Source organism: Diplotaxodon limnothrissa, linkage group LG5 (assembly GCF_057381915.1).
Source record: "Diplotaxodon limnothrissa isolate DT_005_m linkage group LG5, D_limnothrissa_male_GT1.1, whole genome shotgun sequence".
NCBI lineage: Eukaryota > Metazoa > Chordata > Actinopteri > Cichliformes > Cichlidae > Diplotaxodon > Diplotaxodon limnothrissa.
The window spans coordinates 10,618,661-10,642,907 of NC_140600.1; the positions used below are offsets into that span (position 1 = coordinate 10,618,661).

Sequence of the window (24,247 nt, forward strand, 5' to 3'; positions counted from 1 at the left end):
TTAAGGATTTCAAGTGTGGCATCACTTATTTTGTGCGTGTGTGTGGATTGTCTATAAATGTTTTGCCACTAGATGGAAGCAGAGGACTTTGCAAAGCTGGAGGTTTAGTGTTTCTTAAACACTCCTAGGTTTGTCAGAGGGTTTGTTCTGCTGCATTGTGCTGCGGCTTTCCTCTGCCCTGGGACTCTGGAGTAAACTCTTAACTCAAAGGTTATTTCTTTGAGTCGTCCATAGCACTGGAAATATATATTTATTATTGGCAGACATTTAGAATGAGACAAAGTGTATGTGATCACAATAATCATGCCATATTTTTCATCTTTCATTCAGTTAAATTTGATTTTATTTACATAGCACTAAATCACAACAACAGTCACCTCAAAGATCTTTATATATTAAGGTAGAGACCCTACAGTAATAGAGAGGAAACCCCAACAATCAGCTGTCCCCAATGAGCAAGCACTTGGTGATGGTGAGAAGGAAAAACTCCCTTTTAATAGGAAGGAACCTCCAGCAGAACCAGGCTCAGGGAGGAGTGACCATCTGCCATCTGGCTGAAGGAGAGGAGACCCTGTGGAAGAGAGCAAGACATTAATAATGACTAATGATTAAATCTAGAGTGGTGTATAAACATACAGTGAGTTTAGAAGAAACACTCTGGGCTGGTGGCTTCCCATGATGCACTAAATATAAGTTTTATCAAAACAAAGTTTTAAGCGTAATCTTAAAAGTAGAGAAGATTTGGGAACTGGTTTCACAGAAGAGAGGCTCCTATATAAAAACAAAATAAAACTCGATCCCCCTAATGTACAAAAGAAAAACTTGGTGCTACGTTTGTGGATATATTGTTTTACCGCTATTGTGTAATAGAAGATTAGCACCTCTGTGTTTCTTGGCAGCAAATTAACTATTATGCAAAGAAATGTAACACCCATAACGTTAAGGCAAACGCCGGGAGGGCGTTGCAAACTAGGGGGCAATAAAGCGAACGGTGATCGCGGGCCTGTGCCGTTCAAGCTGGAACACCTTAATTAATCTCATTTCTTAAATGCAGCGTTTAATGAACACCATCTGGCATTTACTGCAGTCAGAAGGTGCGGAGAGATCCAGGTGTTTTCCGGCGGAGAAACGCAGGGTGTGCGTGTCCACATGGGGTCTTTAGGTATGTGCGTCTGCGGTTTACAGTTGCTGTTGGGATTGTGCAGTGCTTACAAACCACAGAGGGAAGGTCACACAGACGACCTAAAGGCGTGGCAAACTCTTAGCGTAGCTGCATCCTGTTACTAGTTCACCCATGCTGTAATACACCACCCGCCACTGCAGCATTGTTGGCATTTCTTGTGTGTACAAACTTGTGAGCTTGCCCTGTGAATGATCGTCAGCCAAATTACAGGAGCTCTAATGAGAAGAATTCCTCAGTGTTCCTGCAAATATGATTTGCTTTCTCTCTACTTCACAGCTACAACTCTGAGCTTAATGAGCTTAAACTTTCCTAATTAATGACAATGCAACTGGGCTGCTCTACAGCTATCTGACATCCATTCAGCGTCTTGTCTATAAAATACTCCATGTATAAATGTGAATAACAGGTTCACTTTGAAGCTGCTGTCACTCATACGTTGGACATTCTCACTCAGCACTGGTGCTGTATAATACTTCAATTTTTGTTTTTGATATGATGCCAAGTAAACCTCTGCTCAGCACTGCATGTGTATGGAATCCTGCGCTTTCCTTTCCAAACATGGAGACAGTGTTGCACTTTTATCCGTTTTAAAAAGGGGAAATATTAAATATCTGCCCAGTTACAGGATAACTTCCTCCTGACGTACAGTCATAAGCACGCTGAGTTTATTTAGCTGGTTCCACTGAAGCATTAGTGACGACTGAACTATCCCTATAAAAGCAAGAGCGTTCCCATTTCCTTCCTTCCTTCCTTCTTCCTCTACCTTGGTGTCATTATAAACTGTTTTTATGTCTTCCAGACAGGGCTGTAATAATATTTAGTTCACTTCCAGCATTTAGACTTTTAGGTCATGCTGTTTATAATATACAGCATTTGCAGCGCACCCATGGAGCATCTCACTAAATCCTGGAGCTGAGAACATGTAGTTCAAGGAGGTCACGGTTGTTTCGTGTCTGATTTACAGCATCTGTGTTGATATGAGTTTTAAACAACAAGCTATTAAATCTAAACTTCAGCTCAGTTACAAAGATGTATGGCATGAAAATGATAGAAAACTCAAATTCAAACCACCACACGCTGAGTACATATGTAAGTCAACCAACTCCTGGACTCCTGACTTTCATATTTCAGATTTTTTTTCCAGGTCTTTGTCAGACTGCTTTGTTCATGTGACAGCAGCGAGGGCAGAGTATCACTGTGTTTAGCTGAGCTAAGTGTGGGGCAATTTGTCCAGGGATCTGAAAAGCTTGTTTTATGATACATAAATAATGTGTTCCAAAGTTGTTAAAACTATAGTGTTGGGATTAGAGGTTTGGAGCTCAGCATTGACAGGCATCTGCAAGCACTTCATTCAGTTCCCTGTGCGGACCGTAATTTGGCACTAATCACTATGTGTGGAATGTCACATGATTCATACAGAGCTGCATGGTACATATCACCATCCTTAGTGCTCGGCACCCTGTAAAAGACAGATGGTGACGTGCACACACACACACCCTGTAGTAACCCAGCTTAATGGGGCTCCATAGACAACTGCATTCCTGCACTTAGCTGTTTTACCCCAGCCTTTTATGAATGTTTATTAGTGTGGATACATGAGTGAGTGTTTGAGTCAAATTAGCTGTGGTTAAGCAATCTCATTAGACTTTTTTTCTCTTTAATGAAACTTTGTTAGATAAATGAAAGCTCCTCTCAGGAGATACTTATTCACAAGCAGGCACCACAGCAGGTAGAGCCATATATTTGATTTGGCAGATCTTTACATCCTGATATAACCTCCAGGGGATTTGAGTCTCCTCCAGGGACTGAGTATGGGATCCCTCACTTGTTTGTTAAATATGTAAAGTACTACACTATGAAGCCACTGATTACTTGGTTAAATTAAATACAAAATTAAATTTTCACACCAAAAGAATTTATTGTATGTAGAAGTGACCCACCTTGCTTTCTTTTTAATATCCAGAAGGGGGCGACTCCTGGGATGCAAAAGAATTTGGTCGTATTGTCTGTGAAAAAAAGGCATTGCGCTCCCTCATTCTGTAAGCTAAGTTAATGTTTCCTGTTTTTATTTATTGTCTTTATTCTCTATTTTATATTGTTGACTGAATTTGTTATATTGACTGAATATGAAATTCATTTAGGAAATTATGGTTATTATTAGAATCAGAAGGGAGATTTCCCAGTGTGTGCTCAATAAATAATAACTTTACAGTAATAACCAGTGAACGTTTCACAGTCAGAACCACCACTCATTCATCATGCCTGGTTTCTCGTTTACGCCATAGATGACACTAAATGATAGATGTAGCTACTATGATTCATTTATTAGTTCATTTCCCTGTGTGGACCTGCATTCTATTTCATGGCCAGCAGGGGGCGATCCCTCTGGTTGCAAAAGAATTCTGGTTGTATAGAAGTCTGTGGAGAAAACCTTGTTTAAGCGAGTGAGTGTGTCCTCTTGGTGTTTTTTAAATCAAATGTGGTGATGAGGGTGGGTCTGACTGAAGCTATATGCTCATTAGCTGCCAACTTGTCAGTTACAAGTTGGCATTCAGTGAGTATATCTTGGATAATCCTCTTTTCTCAAACTTAGACTGACTAAAATTTTAAAAATAGCTCATTGTTATATATAATATAAACCGAAATTAGCAACTGAAAACACGAACCGAGCTGCAAAGTGTTTATGGAGGTCCTGGCAATTTCCTATAGACTTCTATAGGACCTAAAGTCTTTTTGCAACCCCACTTATTGCCTACTGGTGGCCATTAACTAGAATAGCTTGACTTTTGAGCTCTGGAAGCTATGCCAATCTTTTACACCATAACCATGTTAGCAAGCTATTACTAGCGTCGGGCGAGGTACTGCAAGCATGGTTGTACGCAGGCATTGTTAATAATAGGCATATTATTTTATATTAATACTTATCTGTTCAAGGCTATTTTTTTTTGTAATTTTTGTGAAACAACCAAGTTTTCTTTCATTACTATTTTTTCAACCAATTAATCAGGTAAAACATGTAAAAATATATGACAAAAACTGCTTCAACCAACACACATGCTTTATACTTGAAACAGAGATTTTCATTAGTCACGTAGTTAAGAGTGTACTCGAGCTGCAAGTGAGAAACTTGTTTTTGATTTGACATAAACCTTTTTTTTGCGTGATTGTAGGAGTCCGAAAAAGCTGCTGAGACCTTCAAATGCAATAATTCCATTTCCACTCAGTGAGAGTAAGCTTTCAGGTCCATTCTGTTATCCGGTGTCCTCTCAGATAGCCAGCTCCCCTGTGAATGCTTTCATACTCTCACCTCCCTGCCTCGGCTCTGACACTCTCCCCTCCTCTGATTCCATTAAAAATCATAACTTCAGCTCCTGGGACTCTGATCAAACAGGGCGGCTAATGCATTTTTACTGCGTTTTGATTTTTTTTTTTCCTGTGTACCTCATATTTACATATAGATTGAGTATTTATCAGTCTGCGTTTTAAGGCAGATTCACTGTAGTCCACTTTATTAAACCATGTTGGATTTATGTATATTTAATGAAAAGTTGGTGTAGGGAGTGTAATTCTTTGAACAAGGGAGTGTATTTGCTATGTGGGGTGAATAGTAATGCAGGGACTGAGCACAAGCCTGAACCTCTTCTCTCAGGAGCTCCACACATGTGCAACCTTCAACATGTGATTAATAATGCAAAACAATACATCAAAATCTTCCTCCGAGCGCAAAAATCTTTATTGGTTGTCTGGACTCCAGGAAGTCATTGCACCTGGCTAAGACATAGTCCCACACATAATTCACTACTGTTTTTTTAGGCATGTGTTACATATATAGATTTATAACATCTAATAATTTGAGGTGCTGACATCTAATTTTGCTGTGTTTGGGCCAATCTGGCTCCTTTCATCTCCTTCCGGTCTGTAGCTAAGCTAAATTAAGTAGCTAGCAGCACAGCAATAGTAGAAAGCAAGAGGTAATATGCTAACTGTTACATAGCACACAGGAGAGGTGAAAAAAAAAAGGCTTTTTTTAGTTGAAAACCAAGGGTAGATATTGGGTAATTGCTACCCACACAATGCATACAATTAGTTTCCAGTAGTGCAAACACAACACTGTTCTCTATCTCACCGTAATTAGGCGGGTTTATTCATTAACATGCCCTGGGAGGTCTTTAAACCATGACAAACACAATTGTGAAGAGTGGAATAAAAGAGCATGTCGCCATAAAATGTGTCTTTTCTGATAAATGTTGTCCAAATCCCTACAAAGGAAGTCTTCACTGTGCGCTTCCAGTGTTCATAGCTGAAGGCTTGAAGAATCCGCTGCTCTTTGTTTGCCTTAGCACCAGGTATGAGTGTGTTAGAGGACTTTGCAGGGGCCGTGTGACTCCTTTATCCTCCAGTCACCGTAACTTCAGGTTGACAATGGCTGTAAACCCCCATGGATCATGAATAGATAGCACTGACAGGACAAATGGTGCACTGTAGGCTGGAATGTTGAGGGGGAAAAAAAAGATTAACAATAGGGGCAAAATAATGTGGTGCAGACAATGTAGCAAATGAGCAAAGGGTCAGCCGTGCTGATTTTTTTCCCCTTTCAAAAACATGGAGCGTTGTTTCACTTCCATTGCTCCAAGCACTAAGCCTGGCTGCCAGAAAGAGTTAAATATCATAGGCCACCTTTATTCCTCTAAATAAGGCCTTGATGAGACTTTGGACTCAGTTCAGTGAGAGGGACAGATGTTCTCAAACGAATTGGAAACCAAGCGACAGCTGGATTTAGACCAGGTAGCCTGCCTTTGATATCAGCACTGCAGGTAGCCTTGGCAGAGAACATGAGGCCAATCAGATGTAAGTACAGCCTTACCTTGGTTTGATCCCCTGCCAGGGCACACCCTACACCTCCAAGCTGACACGGTGTGCATATTCATCCTTACTGCGTGTCAAGTTGCATCGGCAGCAATGATGGAGTTAGCATAGCTCCAGATAAAAAGTTATTTATGAAGAAGCCTCCAGTGTTTTGTGAGATGGCGATCTGTTGCTCTTCTTCTGACTCAGTCTTCTTGGCTACATTTGTTTGAATTCTATTTTTTTCAGATTACCTTAGGGAAATATCTACAGCACTGTCTCTCGAGCACCATGATTTATTCTTGCTCATACAGTACAAGTAACATTTGTCCCCCTGGGTTTGGGCTCCATTATAAACTATGAAGAGGCTGAAGTTTTGCTGATGAGAAACAGCTGCAGCACAAGTTACCTCAGTCGCATGAAGACATAGGAAAAAATAGCAACTTGGCAACTTTTAGCCAGCTACCTGGACATGCACACTTTTCAGCTACAAGCAGCCTGCAGAGGGAAACAGAGAAAAGCGTGCTATGGGACAGCAACGTCTCTCAAATGCATACTAGATACTGAGTTTCGCTATGACATCCTTTTTTCCTTCCTGTAACATGTTCATGTTTTCCACACTGTATTCTAAGTGTGTGACTTTAATGGATTGTCCGTTTTAATTATGCTGACTTGCTTGCACTGGTTTGCAAATGGTAGTTTTGCTTTAGCAGTGTTGTTGTTGAGATTTTTCCAAAGCAAACTTTCCAGTCATTAATTCGCTCGCCTATACAACCACTTCTATGTGTTATGGTGTAATTAAAGAAGTGTTTGAACATGATCTGATGAAGAAAAGTGTTTGGCTACACAGAAAAGGAGATGAGGCATGGCAATCACAGCCGAAGAAAGAATTACATTCTTTGACATAGTTAGCATGTCCTTCACACTCACTCCGTTGCCAAGTTAAAAGCATTTCTGGGAGCCTGATTAAAGGTTGCATACAGAACAGCACTGGAGCACAGCATATGCAGGTCTTTGAGAGCAGAGTCCTTCAATAAAAAAGCATGATGAAGCAGGACTGGAACGCTATTGTTTTTTCAGGAATGTTGTTTCCTTGCTGCTGGCATTCGCCTCCGAAATGAGAACATGTTACTATTTCTGGTGCAGAATGTCTCATTGTGTCAGACCACAATGAGGACAATGCCCTCTGAAGGTGACACTTCATAAAGGTTGGTTGGTGGTAAACAATAACCCGGGCCAGGGATCCAATGCCTGGGAGCTCAAAACTAAATGCCAGTTCAGATGAGAACTCAGAGGCAATAAAAAAGCCCTGTACCTTACACTCCATTTATACCTCCTCATATTATTCTTAAAGGAGTTTGAACTGTTGGAAAAATTAATTTTTAAAAATCAAACGTTTAATTATTTGTAAATGAGCTACTTTAAAGTATGTGGTATTTAGGTATTTGCTTGGTTACTAAACTACAAAAATTTAAAGATCAGACACCGTTTGACACCTTCAAGTTAAACTGACTGGTTCTTACATAGTCTGTCTGAGAACACAAAGCACTTTTTTCCCTATATAAATGCTTTCTGTCTAACATACACACACACACAGAGCAAAGTGCAGTTAGTATCTTGCCCGAGGACACATTCCACACAAACTGGAGCAGCCGGGATCGAACCACTAACCTTCCAGATAGTAGATGACCTGCTCTATTTCCTGAGCTGCAGCCACCCCAAAAGCAGAGAAATTTAACAAGTAAGTAAAATCTGTTTTCTGCATGTTAATCTAGAAGTTTTGAAATTTTAGGTATCATATAAAAGTAAAAAACTGACATTTAAGATGGTAGTCTAGTCTCTCGCATGCATCATATTTTAGGCTGTTAAGAAAATGAGTGCAATGAATTCTGACTTAAACATAATAATGAACTCTGTTATAAACAGAAATTGATGCGTTATTATTTGTCATAAAACACTTTTTTCCTTCACTTAGAGAACATACAGTAAAATTTCAGGTTGCTATGTCGACAGCAGGCTAGCTGTCTCTTTCAGTTTCCACTCTTTCAGGCACTAGCTGTAGCTTTGCACTTGGCTTGCTAGCTAATAAGCGAGCGGCACAAATCTTCTATTCTAACTGTTGCACAGAATACAAATAAAACAATAAACAAAAAAACAAAAGAAAAAAATGGAGTGATGAGATTTTTTTTCACCAGCAGCCCTAAGTCGGGTCATTTCCAGCTTCCATCAACTTAGCATTAACATTGTCCAGACACTACACATGCTGAGGTAACTTATTTTAAGCATGCAAACAAACCTAATGCTTGGAAACAATTAAAAGCACTATCTTTTTATGTCAATAGAAAAGAGAATTAAATCATGTTTGCAGACTTCCTGTTCTCCTCCCATCATGTGCACCTGCAAGAGGCTAATTCTGAGTAAACATGAGAGGGAAATTATTATTTGTTCTTGTGAAATTGGTTATATTTTCTTTGGAGCCACACAGACAAGTTCCTGGCTTGAGCCCACAGTATGAGCCTGAGAGGATATGGACACAGAGAGAGGTTGTCCATACTGACAAGCTGCAGAACAGGTTTTCCAGTTTATATGTTTGCACTGAATAGTTTACAGTCTTGGCTATTTCTCACTTTAAAAGAAATGTTTTTGTGGATTTTTTTTTCAGTCTCCAAGCATATCCTATTTTTATGTCTGAAATGTGGCCTATAGTTGTAAAAAAGGAGGGCTTTCATTTTCCTGTGACACTTGCATTGTGTGCCTTGTTTACAGGCCTGGCGTGTGGAATGCATGTGTAGCTTTCTCTGGCTTATTGCATTCTCATTAAGCTATAAAGGTTCTCTGGAGCTGGCCTGTTTTCTGCAGCTACGGTGGTCTTCTCAGCGAAAGACGTGTCATGTCCCACGTCATTGTGAACTACCGTCTCCACCCTTTCACTCAGAGACACGTCACCTCTGCCTCTCAACATGCGAAACGTCACAAACTCCTAATAATCGCCATGCATGATTTCTCTGGAGAGGGTTGACAACTATCTTTGTGTCCTTAGCGCTGCCTCTCGCTCTCGAGAGGCTCTGTGCATTCCTGCAGCCGTTGGTCACTGAGTCGTTTCCATTGTGGCTGGAGAGCATGGGAGAGCTGTGCGTCTCCGGACTGATGGATGGCCTGTCTGACTTTATCTGAGCAGGACGGACGCTGCGTTGGCTGTGACCCAGAGATTGTCACTTCTGACTGCTTTATCAAGGCCTGACTTATAGAGCTGTCATCCTCTTAGAGCAAGGTTCCCAGGCACCTCGTCCAGCCATTCCCTCCTTCTGTCTGTCACAGTGCCACCCAGGGACCTTGGCCTGTATGGCTTCATGCTTGACTGGATGCCTGCATCCTACCCACCCAGGGACTCATTCATTAAAAAAAAAACAAAAAAACTTGTCTTGATCCATCAGCCCCACCCTTACTTGTTGTAAGAGCCACTCTATTGCCAAGTGGTTTAGATGTTCACATTTTAGATATACAGCAGATAGACTGAGTGTAAGTAAAAGATGTTTCCTGAGCAATTTCATAAGATGCCCGTTCCTGTTACATCTTCCTTGTCTTATGTGCTCAAAAGACATGACTTTCAAACACTTTCAGTACCATGGTGGATATGCCTCTTTTTCTGCTCTTCACACTACAAAGCCCGAGTGTAAAAAAAAAAGAAGAGAGAGAGAAAAAAGATGGCAATTTTTCAAACATATTCTTAAAAGCTCAGTCCAAGCTCGAGCTTGCTATGAAACCACAGCGGAGTTCCTTCCTTATTCTCACTTTGATGAGCCATTGGAGAGCTTGGCAGGAAGCCAGGCGAAGTCTGGGGCCCTCTTGCACATTCTGATGTTTTGTTTCAAACAGAGCAGCTTTTGTTCAGCTGTCGGAAAGGGAGGGATTGGCAGCACGTCGGAGTGTGTTTAGCAACCACAAACACACTGCGTGTGTTTATTTTTCTTTTTAATTTTTTTTTACCAAGGTAATAAAGACGCAGTTACACGTGTTTCATACCGCCACCATGAGCATCATCAATTAAGAATGTGAGGAATCGTGCCCATGTTTGCGTGCGTGTGTGTACGCTCATCTCTAACAGATAAATGGGCTCAAGGATATTCCAGAGGGTAAAAGATCAGTTACAGAGTTTCGTCTTCAGATCTGTCCTTTGACTTCTGTTGACAAAACCCGATGTCCTTTGAGCAAATCCATAAATAAAATATAAAAATGACCATTAAATTCTTTTCAGCATGGTTTGTCACTTGGAGGCTACCTATGGCAGGGTCTTTTGGTTACTTTGCTCATCGTAGACTTTACTTGTACAAACTGTATAAACTGTAAATAAGGCACATGCCATTCAGCTCACTGCTCATCAGTACTTTGCTGTAATGCATATTGTGACCATCAAAACTGAGACACCAGGGACTCGTTAGGACCACTCGGCATTTTGACTCCAGATGTGAGGCCGTTTGAGTGCATTCACACTAATTTCCCCAAGAGACTGAGAGTGTAAATGACTGCGGTTTCACTGAGAGTGGCTTTCTGAACAGTAATGGCAAAAACAAAACCTCCCCCCCCCCCCCACAAACTGTGTTTATCCTATTCGTAGCCATGGCTACAGGTGTGTTAATCTGTCAGTGTGTTGCTGCTTTATCATCTGGCATAATGGCGTATCATATATCTAACTTCTGTGGGACGCCTGAGAGCGCAGATACAAACTTGGCTTTTCACGTCGAGTCCTATTTCACTACGTGGGTGAATGGGCTGTTACATTATCATGCATTTATAGATACACTGTGATCCTTCACTTAAATGTGATGTATAGCACTAGACTGGATTTTGACCATCTGAAATCAAAAGCACCAGCATCCCTATGGTAATAAACCTTGAGAGTGGAGAATGGGGCCAGTGTGTCAGCCAGAGTCATTCCAGGCAAGCTGGAGTCTTTCCTGTAGCCCCCTCCATTGCTCTGCTTTCCATCCAATCTGGATCATATGCCTTTAATAGCGTGTAATCTCTTAAAGGGTGAGATTTATGTCCTCCTCCTCTAGTAGGGGTCTGCAATCTTTTAGGAAGAGTGAGCGAATGCTCCTGTGGGAAGAAACGATCAACCTTCTGTAAATTTGTGTGGGAAAAATTTCAAGCAAAGCATCTATAGTATTTAAGAACGAGCTTAAGCTGGACACATTTTTCATGTACCTTTCTCACTTTTAACGCACTGGTCGAGATTCCACATTATACAGAGCAGGTAACAAATATGTGGACAGCTTGGCCATCAGCTTGCAGCTTATATAACCTCAATAGCTGTATTGTGCCAGTTTATTTCCTGAAACTGTTGCTGTGATGGTTCTGTGAAACTTAGTATTGTGTTAGATGATGGAATTCATGCAGAAACAATGCACATTTGTTGAGCTTATAAAAGAACAATGCCTTTGCTGATTTATGGCAACTCTCTTTGGTGGGCTGAAGTTGCTCATAGTTTTGATATACTGGCTAGTTCCTCGATAAGCTGCTCTGCTACTCCAGCTTCAGTGTGTATGGAACATATTAACTCTGGGAAAATCTCAGATCAGAATTAAATGCTCAGTCAAAAAGTGCGCTTCCAAAATTGAAATTTCAGTTCTTGTCAAATTAAATGCTCAAACCTTCACTTTAATATGACTAAAGGTTATCAGCTCTGTATTTATCTGCCTGTACTAAGCCCATAGACGGTATAAACGATGCATGTAACTACCATGACACTCACTGATTTGTGGTGTCCCTTCCTGGAGCCTTGAGGTGAACGTTTCCACTGTTGCGGTCCCAAAAATCTGGATGCAATGTGGCGGCGCGTCTGACTGTGAAACCACACGCTCACTGGCTAATGACTTGTGATTGATAATCCTTTAGCCAATGACTGCACAGTTTCATACCACAGATAATACCACAATCTGAAACATGGTTTGACCAAGATTTAGAAAATACCCTTGCGTTTTTATTCACTTTTATTCATTTATCTCACTTATTTTTGGTCATTTATGATCAAAAATGAGTGAAAGAGCCATCAACTCAACAGGAAATGTTTACAGGGGTCAACTCAGAGAGCTATTTTACCATTACTGTTATAATTTAGGGTGTTAGCATTTTCTGTTTGGCCATAAACACAAATTACAACTGTAGGCTCCAACAGTTGCAGGTCACTGAGCAATGTTTGGGACAAAGTTGGTGAGCTGTGTAAAAAAAAACTAATCATGCTTGTGCAAATTGCCTCAATGAATATCCAATAGATGCTGAGGCCTTTCAAGAGAAAAGCATGCTGTCAGCACAATGCCATAACTTTTTTTTTAACATGTTTTAATATATCAGGTTAATCTGTCCGGTCCCTGTTGCCACTATGTAGCCGTTTTACAGACTTCAGTATCTTTCTTTGATCAAGCTCGTGTTGCATTTCTCAGAAGAACAAATGAGCCACTTAACATACTAATCTAAGCCAGCCTGTTGAAGTTAATCAGGAGAATATTTCTTGCAATGGCAGCTCACAGCCCACATACATCATGACAAGCACATTTCTGGATGTGTAACATGTAACATTAACTGGGCTTTTCTACGCATTAGCTTGTCCAGCTTGTGAAATTCTAGCCTTTCTTGATTATAGCTGATGCATAAATCAAGGATGACTTTATCTTGTGAAAGCAACACAGTCTCGATGAGCGAAAAGGTTATTGGATTAATGGTACCGGCAGCAGCATTTACAAGGCTGCAGTACCTTTGATGTCTCTCTTAATGCAAGCCTCATGGATGAAGGACATACATCTATCATCACAGACTGATGAGTTTGTTTGGCTGAAATATAGAAGCCAAGTAAGATTCAGTGGCCTTACCTCACTCTCTGTGCTGAGGTCAGACTTTGAAGTAGATGCAGGTCCTTTCAGATGAAACTTTGCCATTATTTTCAATGATTTATGCATTGTTTGCATCAAAGAAATAATTGTGAATGTATTCATATGGTGCTGGTGAAGGATTACTTCAAGTATCATGTCCTGCTGATTTATCTACATATCTGCCGCAGGGATTTAATGACCTGAAGAAGAAACTTTTCAGCTGAAAGCATAGCAGCTGTGGCAACAGATGCTTCAAGAATTACTTGTATTTGTTTTAGATAAATGCTGATTGGTTGAGCCCATTTCTTGTACTCAGCTGCATTTATGCCTACTCACGGTCCCATTTTTAAAAGAAGCCAAACTTCCTTCTGTGAACAGTACTGCAGCAAAGACACTAAGACATTCTGAGTTCAAAGTCTTAGATGCTTACCAGCTGTTTTGTCTTTCACTCCAGCAATGCCCTGTCGCTGAGGTTACATGTCTGTACGCAGAACTGACCCATGTGACCTGGCAGAGTGCCCAGGTAGACAGTGCCACCCTCTGCCAAGGTGACCTGTCACCACAGGCTTTTATACCAGTCTGCCATGGGCCTTGCATTGCCCAGGGGAGCTGTAAAAGTGTTAACACCATGCTCACTTGGAGCACTGGTATTAATGAAAGGCCTGGTTACAAGAATAGCCACCTGTTCTCATCTGGTCTGGGATGACTGCCCCGACTGTCCCCAAGGACCCCATTCCAACCACAGCTTCCACAGACACACTGACAGGAGAGGCAAAGCAAAACAAACACACCACTGTGGCTCATTGTGGAACTCAGTTTGTGGACTGTCACTCAAAGTAGTATTGCACTGCAATTTGCAAGGCCTCTGACAGAATATCTACGATAGCTGAAATCCTATTATCCAAACTGATTCTTCTGTTCAATGCTATTATTTGTTTAGGCTACTTAAAAAAAACAACACAATTTTGTAGTCATAACTATACACTGATTAGTTTGTAATTACGTATTCCAATATAGCGATGAGTTTTTGTAAACGTATATTATTGCATTAAAAATAGAAGTCACCAAGTTTCCCCAACATCCTTAATACAGTGGCTGAGATGGGCATCGCTGTTCAGCCTGAACATGTTTTATTTATGCAACTAGACAGTGGCCACAGATATATGTTACTTATAAAGAACAATTAATAGCTTTTTCCAAATATATATGGCCATTTAACATTTGTACATCATCTCTTCCTCATTATGTCTTTCATGTCCTCCACCACAGCTTTCTCTCCTCTCTCTTCCTCATTACCTCAAGCATCATCCCCTAAACTGAAGTCAAGGATCTCGTTCCTGAAAATGTGCATACAAATGCTTATTTATTTCCAATATTGTTGCAATTACTGTCAGCAGATTAGACAGGCAACCGTCCTGACTCTGGAAAGCTAACAACAAGCCAGCTAAAAAACAGCTGCTGGTTGTAAGCTAACATTTTGTTAGCTAATACTAGGCTAGAGTGTCCTAAAGATCACATGTTCTCTCTGATAAACAGTTTGACTCACGTCATGTGAGAGTTTATATGCTAAGTGTTTGAGTCCAACAATTCTAGATCCACTTCAAAGAAAGTTTCACTAATGCCAGCTAACAGCAGCTAACAGCGACAAACACAACAGCGCTTACCAACAGAAAAGTTGGGGATATCATCAACAACTCACCTCATTATCACTGTAATTGGACAGAAGTGATATTCACTGACTCCTCAACTCATATTGGACTCATTTTGCAAAGTTTTATAGCCTCCTCGAGATGAAATAGCTGGTCAATTGAAGCTAATAGCGGACTGACAGCCTACTCTACAGAAGAATGGTTGCCAGAGTTGTTTGTCCTACATTGTGGCCACTATAGCTAGGATCATGCACATAAATTGGGAAAGGTAAGAAAACAAAATCACGATGACTGCACTCTGCAGTCTACCAACACCTAGTGGTGAACCTTTACACACTACAACCTAAATGTGAATTCCTACTACAGTACTTGATTTTCCCTCAAACACACAGTTGTACCAGCTGCTGACTTCCACTCTATATTCACAAATGTACTGTATATGTGTAGGATATTTAATATAATTTTTATTTGTATTTTTAAGGCATCACACAGGAACATTTAATGTAATCTAAAGCCTAATTAGCTATTCATAACTTTAAAACCTTGTTTTAAAATGATCAGGGATTTCTAGCATGACTATTGAAATTGACACGTAGCCAGCTTTTTCACTGGTAGTCTGAGCACTCAGCAAAATGGCCAAGAATATTTTAAACAGCTGTCAACTTGTCACAATGCTGGCCTAACTACACAACAGTCTAAACTGGCAAAACCAAAACACACTCCAGCTTTCACACTTATGCAGCAGCAATAGGAGGTTCCTCCACATCACAACAGGTTTTGTTTTGGTTACAATAGAAGAAATGTCCTGATATGTAGTGACAAAACCAAGAAAAAGGGAATTATATGTTACAAGTGCTTCCAAGCTTTCACTGCACCAACCATGTTTGGAGTTTATAAAGTACAGTTTAAGCTAACACAACTGATATCAAGTGAAGACAAAATGCTTTAAGATGGCGCAGTTATCTGCACACCTCTATAAGTTTAATCATAAACAGGTTGATAAAAACATGCGTAAATCTCTTTCTTAAACAATCATGTAAGCTTTAAATTAATTATTAAGCCTTTTATATAACCAGATTTTAAGCAAATATATAAAGTGGAACCAATTTTCCAATGCTCTCTAGACGTTTTTCTCAACATAAGGAAACCATATTGGCAACATCAATGGGGAATTATCTTGGGTCGAAACCAGACATCTGTCTCAAAGAACTGGAAGTGAGCCATAACTGTTATTTCAGTTTGTTCAGTGGTCACTGGAAGCCTTACCTGCATGTAAAGGCTCGTCAAAAAAGGCTGTTGTCAACACCACTATAGTTGGCTGAGCAGGTGACTTCCTGCCATTTCCCCCCCTTTCCCCCCCTTCTCATTCCCCAGTCAAATAAAAGCCAAAAACGCACCCAAAATAATAATCAAAAATTGTCCCAAATAAAGTTTCTATGTGCAGTTTCACAGTATTTTTACTTCATTTATGGCTTTGTCCCTTACTGTTTGGATATATTTACAAATCTATATATTCTGAACTTTTCTTCTTGTTTTTCTTTCCCGTCCCCGAGTCCAGTCTGGCCTGATTACAATAACTTAGAATGAAAATAACTAATAAAGATCAAATAAACTATGACAATCAAGTGGACCAGTATAGCAAAAAGCCCACTTGGGAAAGTAAATCTGTTGGACATTTTTCTTGGCCTTCAGACAATAATTCTGATTGCTACAGTGCCAGACAGGACACAAAAAAACAAAACAAATCTATAAAGCACTTCAGAAATAACAACTAATAAAACTGACAGTTCAGGGATGGGCAGGATCCAACAAGGTGCGTATGTACAGGTTAAGTTGCCTTATCTCTGTTGGCTGCGAAGTCAAGACTACAAATGGTAAATGGCCTGTATTTATATAGCGCTTTACCAGTCCTTAAGGACCCCAAAGCGCTTTACATATCCAGTCATCCACCCATTCACTCACGATGGCAAGCTACATTGTAGCCACAGCCACCCTGGGGCGCACTGACAGAGGCGAGGCTGCCGGACACTGGCGCCACTGGGCCCTCTGACCACCACCAGTAGGCAACGGGTGAAGTGTCTTGCCCAAGGACACAACGACCGAGACTGTCCAAGCCGGGGCTCGAACCGGTAACCTTCCGTTTACAAGGCGAACTCCCAACTCTTGAGCCACGATCGCCCACTACAAGGTTATTGTGGGTCATTTATGTCAACTGATGAAAAACATTTCATGAAATAAGGACTATGGTATTTCTAGTTCTGCTACATTACTTTTGATTCCTGAGGCTGACAGTGTAGCACTCATTTAATAGAAACAGGCTGCGATTGCCTTGTCATTTGCTCCCCTCCTCCTCGTTCACCACACACACGCACGCACGCACGTGTTTCAGGTGTTCAGCTAAACGGCACACAGATGGAGACAAAACCTCTGGGCACTGTTTCCATTTACCTTTCAAAATAAAGATCTTGCACTGTGTTTATTTTATGCATGATGGCTGATTACATATAAGTAATGTATATTTAGATGGCTGCAGACCAAAGCGAGATTTCCTGAGCTGTTTTTTTTCACAATTTATTATCTCAGTCTCGTAAGGGCATCATTAAGCTGTTTGTCAGAGTCAGTTTAGAGTATTAATGGCTAATTATATGACCGCTTTTCCAGCTCAAAGTCGCTTACAAGTGCAATAATTAATTCATCGTCTTTTTTTTCAGTGAAGGCACATATTTAATCATTCTGTCATCAGTGCTCTTTTCTGTGGGCCTTCTGGAAAGTATTGTAAGGGAGGAAATGAAGGCACATTTTCAAACCCACCATGCCTTTGTTCCTTCTTTTTACACCCGCAACTTTCTGCACTTCTACATCTGGGGCAGCTACTCAGAATAAAGGAGGTGCTGTTCAGTTTGCATGTAGAACTCCACACTTTTAAAGCCCAATGCTGACTAGTGGCTTGGGTCAGAATGACAGTTTTTCCATTCGGTCAGTCCATTGTGGATTCTGTGCAAAAAGAAAAAAAACCCTAGGTGTAAGGAAAAGGGTGCAGTCCCTTTTAGATTCCAGGATCTGCAGCCAATGTCATCCTCACTGCAGCTGTTGGTGGAGGCCTTCCTTTATAGCTGATTACCTCACCATAACCGGGTTATGAAAATATCATCACTCGTTATACTTGTGCGTAAGGACATAGCGTGGCACTTCCCTCGCTGCTAAATCGAGAATGGTCAGCAATGATTGTGTGTCACTTACAAGAGGTAGAAAGCTTCCAAGGAATCTCTAATATCCAGCTGTGATTTGAACGTTTCTGTGCTTGTTGTCTTTTAAATCGTTGCATTTCAAATGAATTCATTTAACCTCTTTTCTTTTTTTTATAGGCGGTAAACCCATCGCTGTGTAAGAAAGACCTGACTTATGCCTATTTCAAGCCACATCTATTTCTCTTCCCTGAAGTTTCCATCCTCCACTTTGACATCCCTCACTGAAAAGCTGATGTCACTCCAATTTTCTTTTCACGCTCTCGTTTTCTTTTCTAAAACTTGTTGTCAAAACCTTCCACACTTTCAGAAAAAGCTTGTTTACTGGAGCAGAAAGTGCAGCGAGAGCGGCTCAAAGGGGGTCTGAGTTTCTTTTTGTACAGAGGTAATTATGTCAAAACAGAGGACTCTTTTTTTTTTGTTTTTCTTTTCCACCTAAATTATCTTCCAAGTTTGCCAGCAGCTGTCACGGGCAATTTTTGCTCTTGAAAAGATGAGGAGGGGAAAAAAGAAAAAAGGAGAGAAAGAAAAGGGCCCAGGAGACATATTTAGACATAAAACAGAGAGGCGCAGAACAGATGATAAGTTCCTCGTGAAACAGTATCCAGTAGTTTTACCCAGTGCCTGTTTGCCTTTTTACACACCTGTTCTCCTCACCTTTCTCCTGAATGAGTCTTTAAGATCCTTCCTTATTCATTCATATCAGCAAATTTGACTCATCTGTGCAGCATGCGACCATCCTGAATCTCAGCGTTAATGAATCAGCGTCCTTTTCTGTCCTCCTGGTAAAGATTTAAAACTACTTTTATTGCTTCTAGAGAACTGAGCTCGCACCATGCGGGAACTCAAAGCGTAGAGGTCCCTGCCGGCTGCTTCCTCATAAACAACATGAACGGGCGTGTGGCCTCGCAACAAAGTTGAGCATAAATTAGACAGAGGTTATGATCTGGGGCCCCAACGCTTGTCAGACGGTGGAGGTGAGTGCGTGTTCGGGTGAAGAGGTGAGCAATAGATTGTTTAGAGGCAGACGGAGACAGGAGAGGTCAGAACCGGCAGAACAGCGAGAACGTGGACACCAGAACTTGCCTTGGCTCACACATTCTGTTTAGTACTGTAAGCGCATGTTGTGAGTTAAGGACAAATTTTCAGGTGAAGAGCTGATTTGAGGTTAGGTTAGGTAAGCTGCTAAACTGTGTGTGTGTGCTTGTGTGTGTGTGGGTTCCATTCAGGTTGGTTATGAGACATCCTGTGTGAGGAGCACAGAGGCTTCTCTATTTATTGTAATGGCTAACATTAAAGTGCACAACACTTTAAATAGACTAATACAACAGCTGTGCGGGAGAAAAAAGTTGGGAAAAACATGCGCAATCTGATTATAATGTGTAAAATCTGATTATGAACCAAAATTTGATTATGGTGCATAATCTCTTTTTTGTTGGAGAAAGCATTACAACTAAGAAAAGTAAGAAGTATTTCCATAGCAAGAAATCAACCACATCTTTCAGTCTTTTAGTTTTTCTTTTTGTCTGTTTTCAGTGAACAGAAGGATGAAAATGCAGAAAATGTGAAAGAATCTGGTAAAAACAGAAAATGATCTTTTCATGTTTTCACTCAGATTTGACACAGGGATTAAAAATACACATAGAGGAAATCTGCAAATGTAAATGCAAATGAACAAGTCCTGCTGTTCCACAAGTATTCGGGACACTATTGAGACACTATGCAGTCAGAACTCATTATCAATATGGAACTGCATGTACCACAAAAACGTAATACTTCTTCTCATTGCTCCACCCAGATCTAAAGTTGATTCCCTCTGGACATTTTCCTATTTCATTAGTTTTTCTTATGACCTGAAGGATTTCTTCCTCATTTATCCAACTCCAGTTTTTATCACAATCACCATCCATACGTCTGTCTAATAGGTTCATTACAAAACTGATACAAAAAAGTCAGTTTTGTAATTGCAAGGGAAATTTTTTTTATAGTATTGTTAAGATGAGGATTTTCTGTTAGCTGTTGCAGTCATAGATCTCATCCAGTCAGTTTTAATTACCAGTGAGACCGGCTGGATGAGTGCTCGGGGTGCACTGGGCTAAATTGACCTTAGCAGTTGAGTCTCCAGTTTGACTCTTGAGTGCCCCATCTCACCACATTCTCTGTCTTTCTATGCAGCTACTACCTTGAATAAAGGGAAGTAAAAGGACTGGTTCTTAGATATTGCTGCTCTACTGTACTTTAACATTCAGAGCACTTTATACATCAAGCCTCATTCGCAGAGTCATACTACAGCTTTGTGTCTACTCCTAAGTACTTTCTAACATTCACACTCTGATGAACACATCAGAGAGCAACTTGGGACTCCGTATGTTGCCAAAAAGTATGCTGGCATGCAGAGTGGAGCAATCAGGGATATAACCACCAACCATCTGACTTGTAGATGACCGACTCGACCTTCTGCCTGCCTGTCTACCAAAAAGTAAATGGGTATGAAAGGAGAAGATCTCTTTCCTAGTAAAAAAAAGAAAGAAAGAAAGAAAGAAAGAAAGAAAGAAAGAAAGAAAGAAAGAAAGAAAGAGTTAAAAATGAAAAATGGGTTGGTGAAAAGATGTCTCTGCAGATGACCAGCAAATTAAAACCCAGAACCTTTTTGCTATTATGAGGCAGCGTTAATCCCTGACACACTAGCATGTAGGAGGAGAGTTGCTACTTTCTGGAGGCTAACCATGCAAAACAGGACAAAACAAAACAAAACAGACAATAAAAAAACTGATAAATATGGCTTTTATATTTCAAAGTAATTCCCAGTGTAGTCTGGTAATGCAGTTCTTTTATTTGGTCACAACCAAAAAAATATGAAATGTATTCCTTAAAAAAAACATTCATAAATTTGTGATTTCTCACCTTTCAAACTAATTTAAATGTAAAACAACTGGATTTGACCCAGAACACATTCCCCATGCGTACTTTTTGGGGAAAGTTATGTAGCAGTCTGTAAATAAGTAGCTCATTTAGCACTTGGGAGTGATTTTCAGACCCAGTGAAATACTTGTTTTATCTCTGGTAACTGCAGTATTTCCAATAACATTGAAATTTGCTGAAAAATGATCATATTAACAAATTCCCTGAACAGAATGATGTCCCTTTGGATATTACACTGGATGTTCTCATACATATACAGTGAAACTCAAGTTATGACTCATGTGTAAAGTCCACTTGCTATGTAGTGAAACAGAGAAAGGAACGCATGTACTGACAAATAACTTTGTGAGTCACCTGCAGTGAGCCTTACTGTAACACAACCTAGGGATGGGTATCGAAAACCGGTTCTTGTTGAGAACCGGTTCCCACTGTTTCAATTCCTTGGAATTGTTTGCCATTTTTGCAAACGATTCCCTTATCGATTCCAGTCGCCCCGAATGACGTCACCACGTTGCGGAGCGTCATTTACCTGGCAGGAAACATGGTAACTAAGCGGCTCAAACGCTCAAAAGTTTGGTTATACTTTACGAGAACAGATGACAGCAGGGCAACTTGCAATACTTGAAAAGTAGATATTTCATTTAAGGGAGGAAACACTATGAATATGCAAAAGCATTTGCTCACAAAACACACGATGACCTTAAATGAATGTCGTGTTTTTAATTCCGCTCCGGACTCGTGAATCTCAACCCAGCAGCAGCGGTAACGTTTGCACGTCCTCTCCCGTTAATGCGGTAGGTAGGTAAATAATCAACTAACAGTGCATGTTATTAGGGCTGCTCAATTATGGCAAAAATGATAATCACGATTATTTTCACTGAAATTGAGATCTCGATTATTTGACGATATTTATTTAACCCTTTAAGACCTACTATAGAACCAAGTCCGCCAGAGCTTATATTATATTTTTACATGCTGTAGTGCCATTTGTGGGAGCATTTCAAGTTGCTATACAACTGTTATAGCCCATATTTTAATAATATGTATGCATTAAGTCCATAGTAACTGCATTAATTGCAAAAAAGTGCAATAAACTACAAAAAAAATTGAAAATCGTTTTTGTTTTTTAAAAAAATATATTTCTACTTGGAGAAATTTAAGAGGTTTATCCCTCAAAACTTTAAATACAAAAAGTTGCAAAAAATATTTTACAACAACAGGAAATTTATTTTGAGTGTTTTCATAGTTTTAATTTGGAGATACACCAATTTTTATATACTGCAGGAAAAAGGCCTACAAGTAAAAAACTACATTTTCCGCGAAAATGACGTCACTTCCGGTTTCGGGCAGGAAATGGCGGACATGCGACAGTTCGCGCTGAGTCTGTTTCACTGTGGGAAGTGTTACCCTGAAAACCATACATTTCACACCTGAGCCTCAACTCTCGTGGCCTGGTACCAAACGACTCACGGACCGGTACCGGTCCAAGGCCCGGGGGTTGGGGACCGCTGCTCTTAATTGTTGTGACGCGTGTTCGAAATGCAGAGAGGTGCGCTGGATTTGCCAGACGGAGCAGCGCGAGAGTAAAGCATGAGGGAGGGGCTAATAATCGGCTCAGTCATTTTTAATGATCGTTGAAAGCCCAGATCGTAATCGTGATTAAAATTCGATTAATTGAGCAGCCCTACATATTATGTTAGCGTGATCTGCCTTATTTCAAAACCTGCCATTACTGTGCATTTAGGCGACCATGATGAGACAGACAGAGTCTGGTTGGCTCAGATGCTGGCAGTTCTCACTGCGTCTCCTTTCAGGCCAGGATAGACGAATGTCAATGAGCAGTGACTAAGTTTGTGGTCAAAGGCTTGAACCCATTTGCTACAGCAGATGCCCCCGATTTTCAGTAAGTGAATGTGTTTAATTGTAGGCAGGGACATTACTGGATATTCTTGTGTAATTTCTACAGAATAATTTATGTTATACTTTGTTATTGCTACAGAAGAAGATTTATTTTATTATTTTACATTTACAATTTTTTTTCCTGGGGACCCTGTGACACCCATTGAAGAGCCATAGGCTGTGGAGCTCTTAAGATCTCACTGTTGGGTTTGTAAGGCCATGTTACTCCTAAATTTCTATCTTGTTCAAAGAGAAGATATAAAACAAAGTTCTAAGCTAATCAACCTTAGTGTTCCCCTTTTAAAAAAAAAAAGAATCGATAAGAGAATCGAATCGTTAAACAGAATCGAAAATGGAATCGGAATCGTGAAAATCTTCTCAATACCAATCCCTAACACAACCTCTTACATTTTATTTATTTTTGAGTTACAAAAAAAAGAAAAGAAAAAACACAAAGTTTATATTTAGATTAATCTATGCACATTTATTTTAAGCACAGAGTTTTTATCAGTGCACTTTCTATGAAACATGAGACAATAATTGTAAGAACAGCAACCATGGCTGAAAAGCTGGAGCTGCTGATGAAAGGAAGTGGGTGATCTGACCTTGGGCCACTAATTTTACCTTCTTACCGGCATGTGAGAGCTCACTGTACATCTGTCATCTTGCCCAGGATCATTGTTATGATTTGAGAGTTGGATTACACGCTGGCAGTACCTTTTTCTTTATTACTTTCTTCATGTGGGGCCCTAAAGTTGATACTCTGTGGTCCAGTCAGACCATTCTCATTCGCAGGGCATCAAACACTGCAACTTCAAAGCTGTATCACTGCGTTTAGATGTAGGATTACAGCAGTAAAGGGTTAAGCCACATGTGGTACACAAAGAGATATTAATCATTTGGGAAACAACTTGAGCCAGCCAGGAGTCGAACCTGGAAACTTCTGATCCATAGTCAGACGTGTTATCCATTGCACCACTGGCCCATGAGATGAGGAGCAACGCATCGCTCAATTAGCATCTACATCCTGAACACAGGCTATCCTGACATTTAGAAGAACTTTGTCTGTAGTTTTAAAATGATATCATCCAATATCGCTGCAGCCAGTGCATCAAAACGTCAACAGACACCTCGTTCATGTTTCTGCAATGTCAGTATGAGACGTCTTTTTTTTTTTTTTTTGGTTTTGTTTTGTTTTTGTTTTTTTGGCTTATTCAAAAGGCCACCCACTCCATGAGCTCCATATGAGGAGCTTTTGAAGTTTTGCTTCAGTACATCAGTCTGTGTCTTTGTAATCAGATTGTGGTTTGAGCTGTGTTGTTACTATATCCCTCCGCAAGACTACATGTCATGCACATTATGTCACTGACCACAATTATTGTTTTACATCATTCATCCCTTCACTGTAACCGCTTATATTTGGGATACATTATCAGGCTGGAACAAAGAGCGGCTCGTGCGCGGCTCGTTTTAGTTTTAGTTTCTCTTTTTTTTGTTCACCTAAATAGAATCCTGCACCTCATCAATCTACCTCTGTCTGTCGTGTTCATTCAAAATGTATGTTTGCATGACGATAAGACAAAACAAAAGATGCGTATCTTTTTCACATGATCTCATCACAGTTCAAGCTGATTAGGC

General features: G+C 40.3%; 1 non-coding gene across 1 annotated transcript; it reads right to left on the reverse strand.

The window, feature by feature from the left end:
- Nucleotides 1-23,521: 23,521 nt before the first annotated feature.
- Nucleotides 23,522-23,594, reverse strand: trnah-aug (transfer RNA histidin (anticodon AUG)). Its single transcript has one exon. It is a non-coding gene; the product is annotated as a tRNA-His (tRNA).
- Nucleotides 23,595-24,247: the final 653 nt, after the last annotated feature.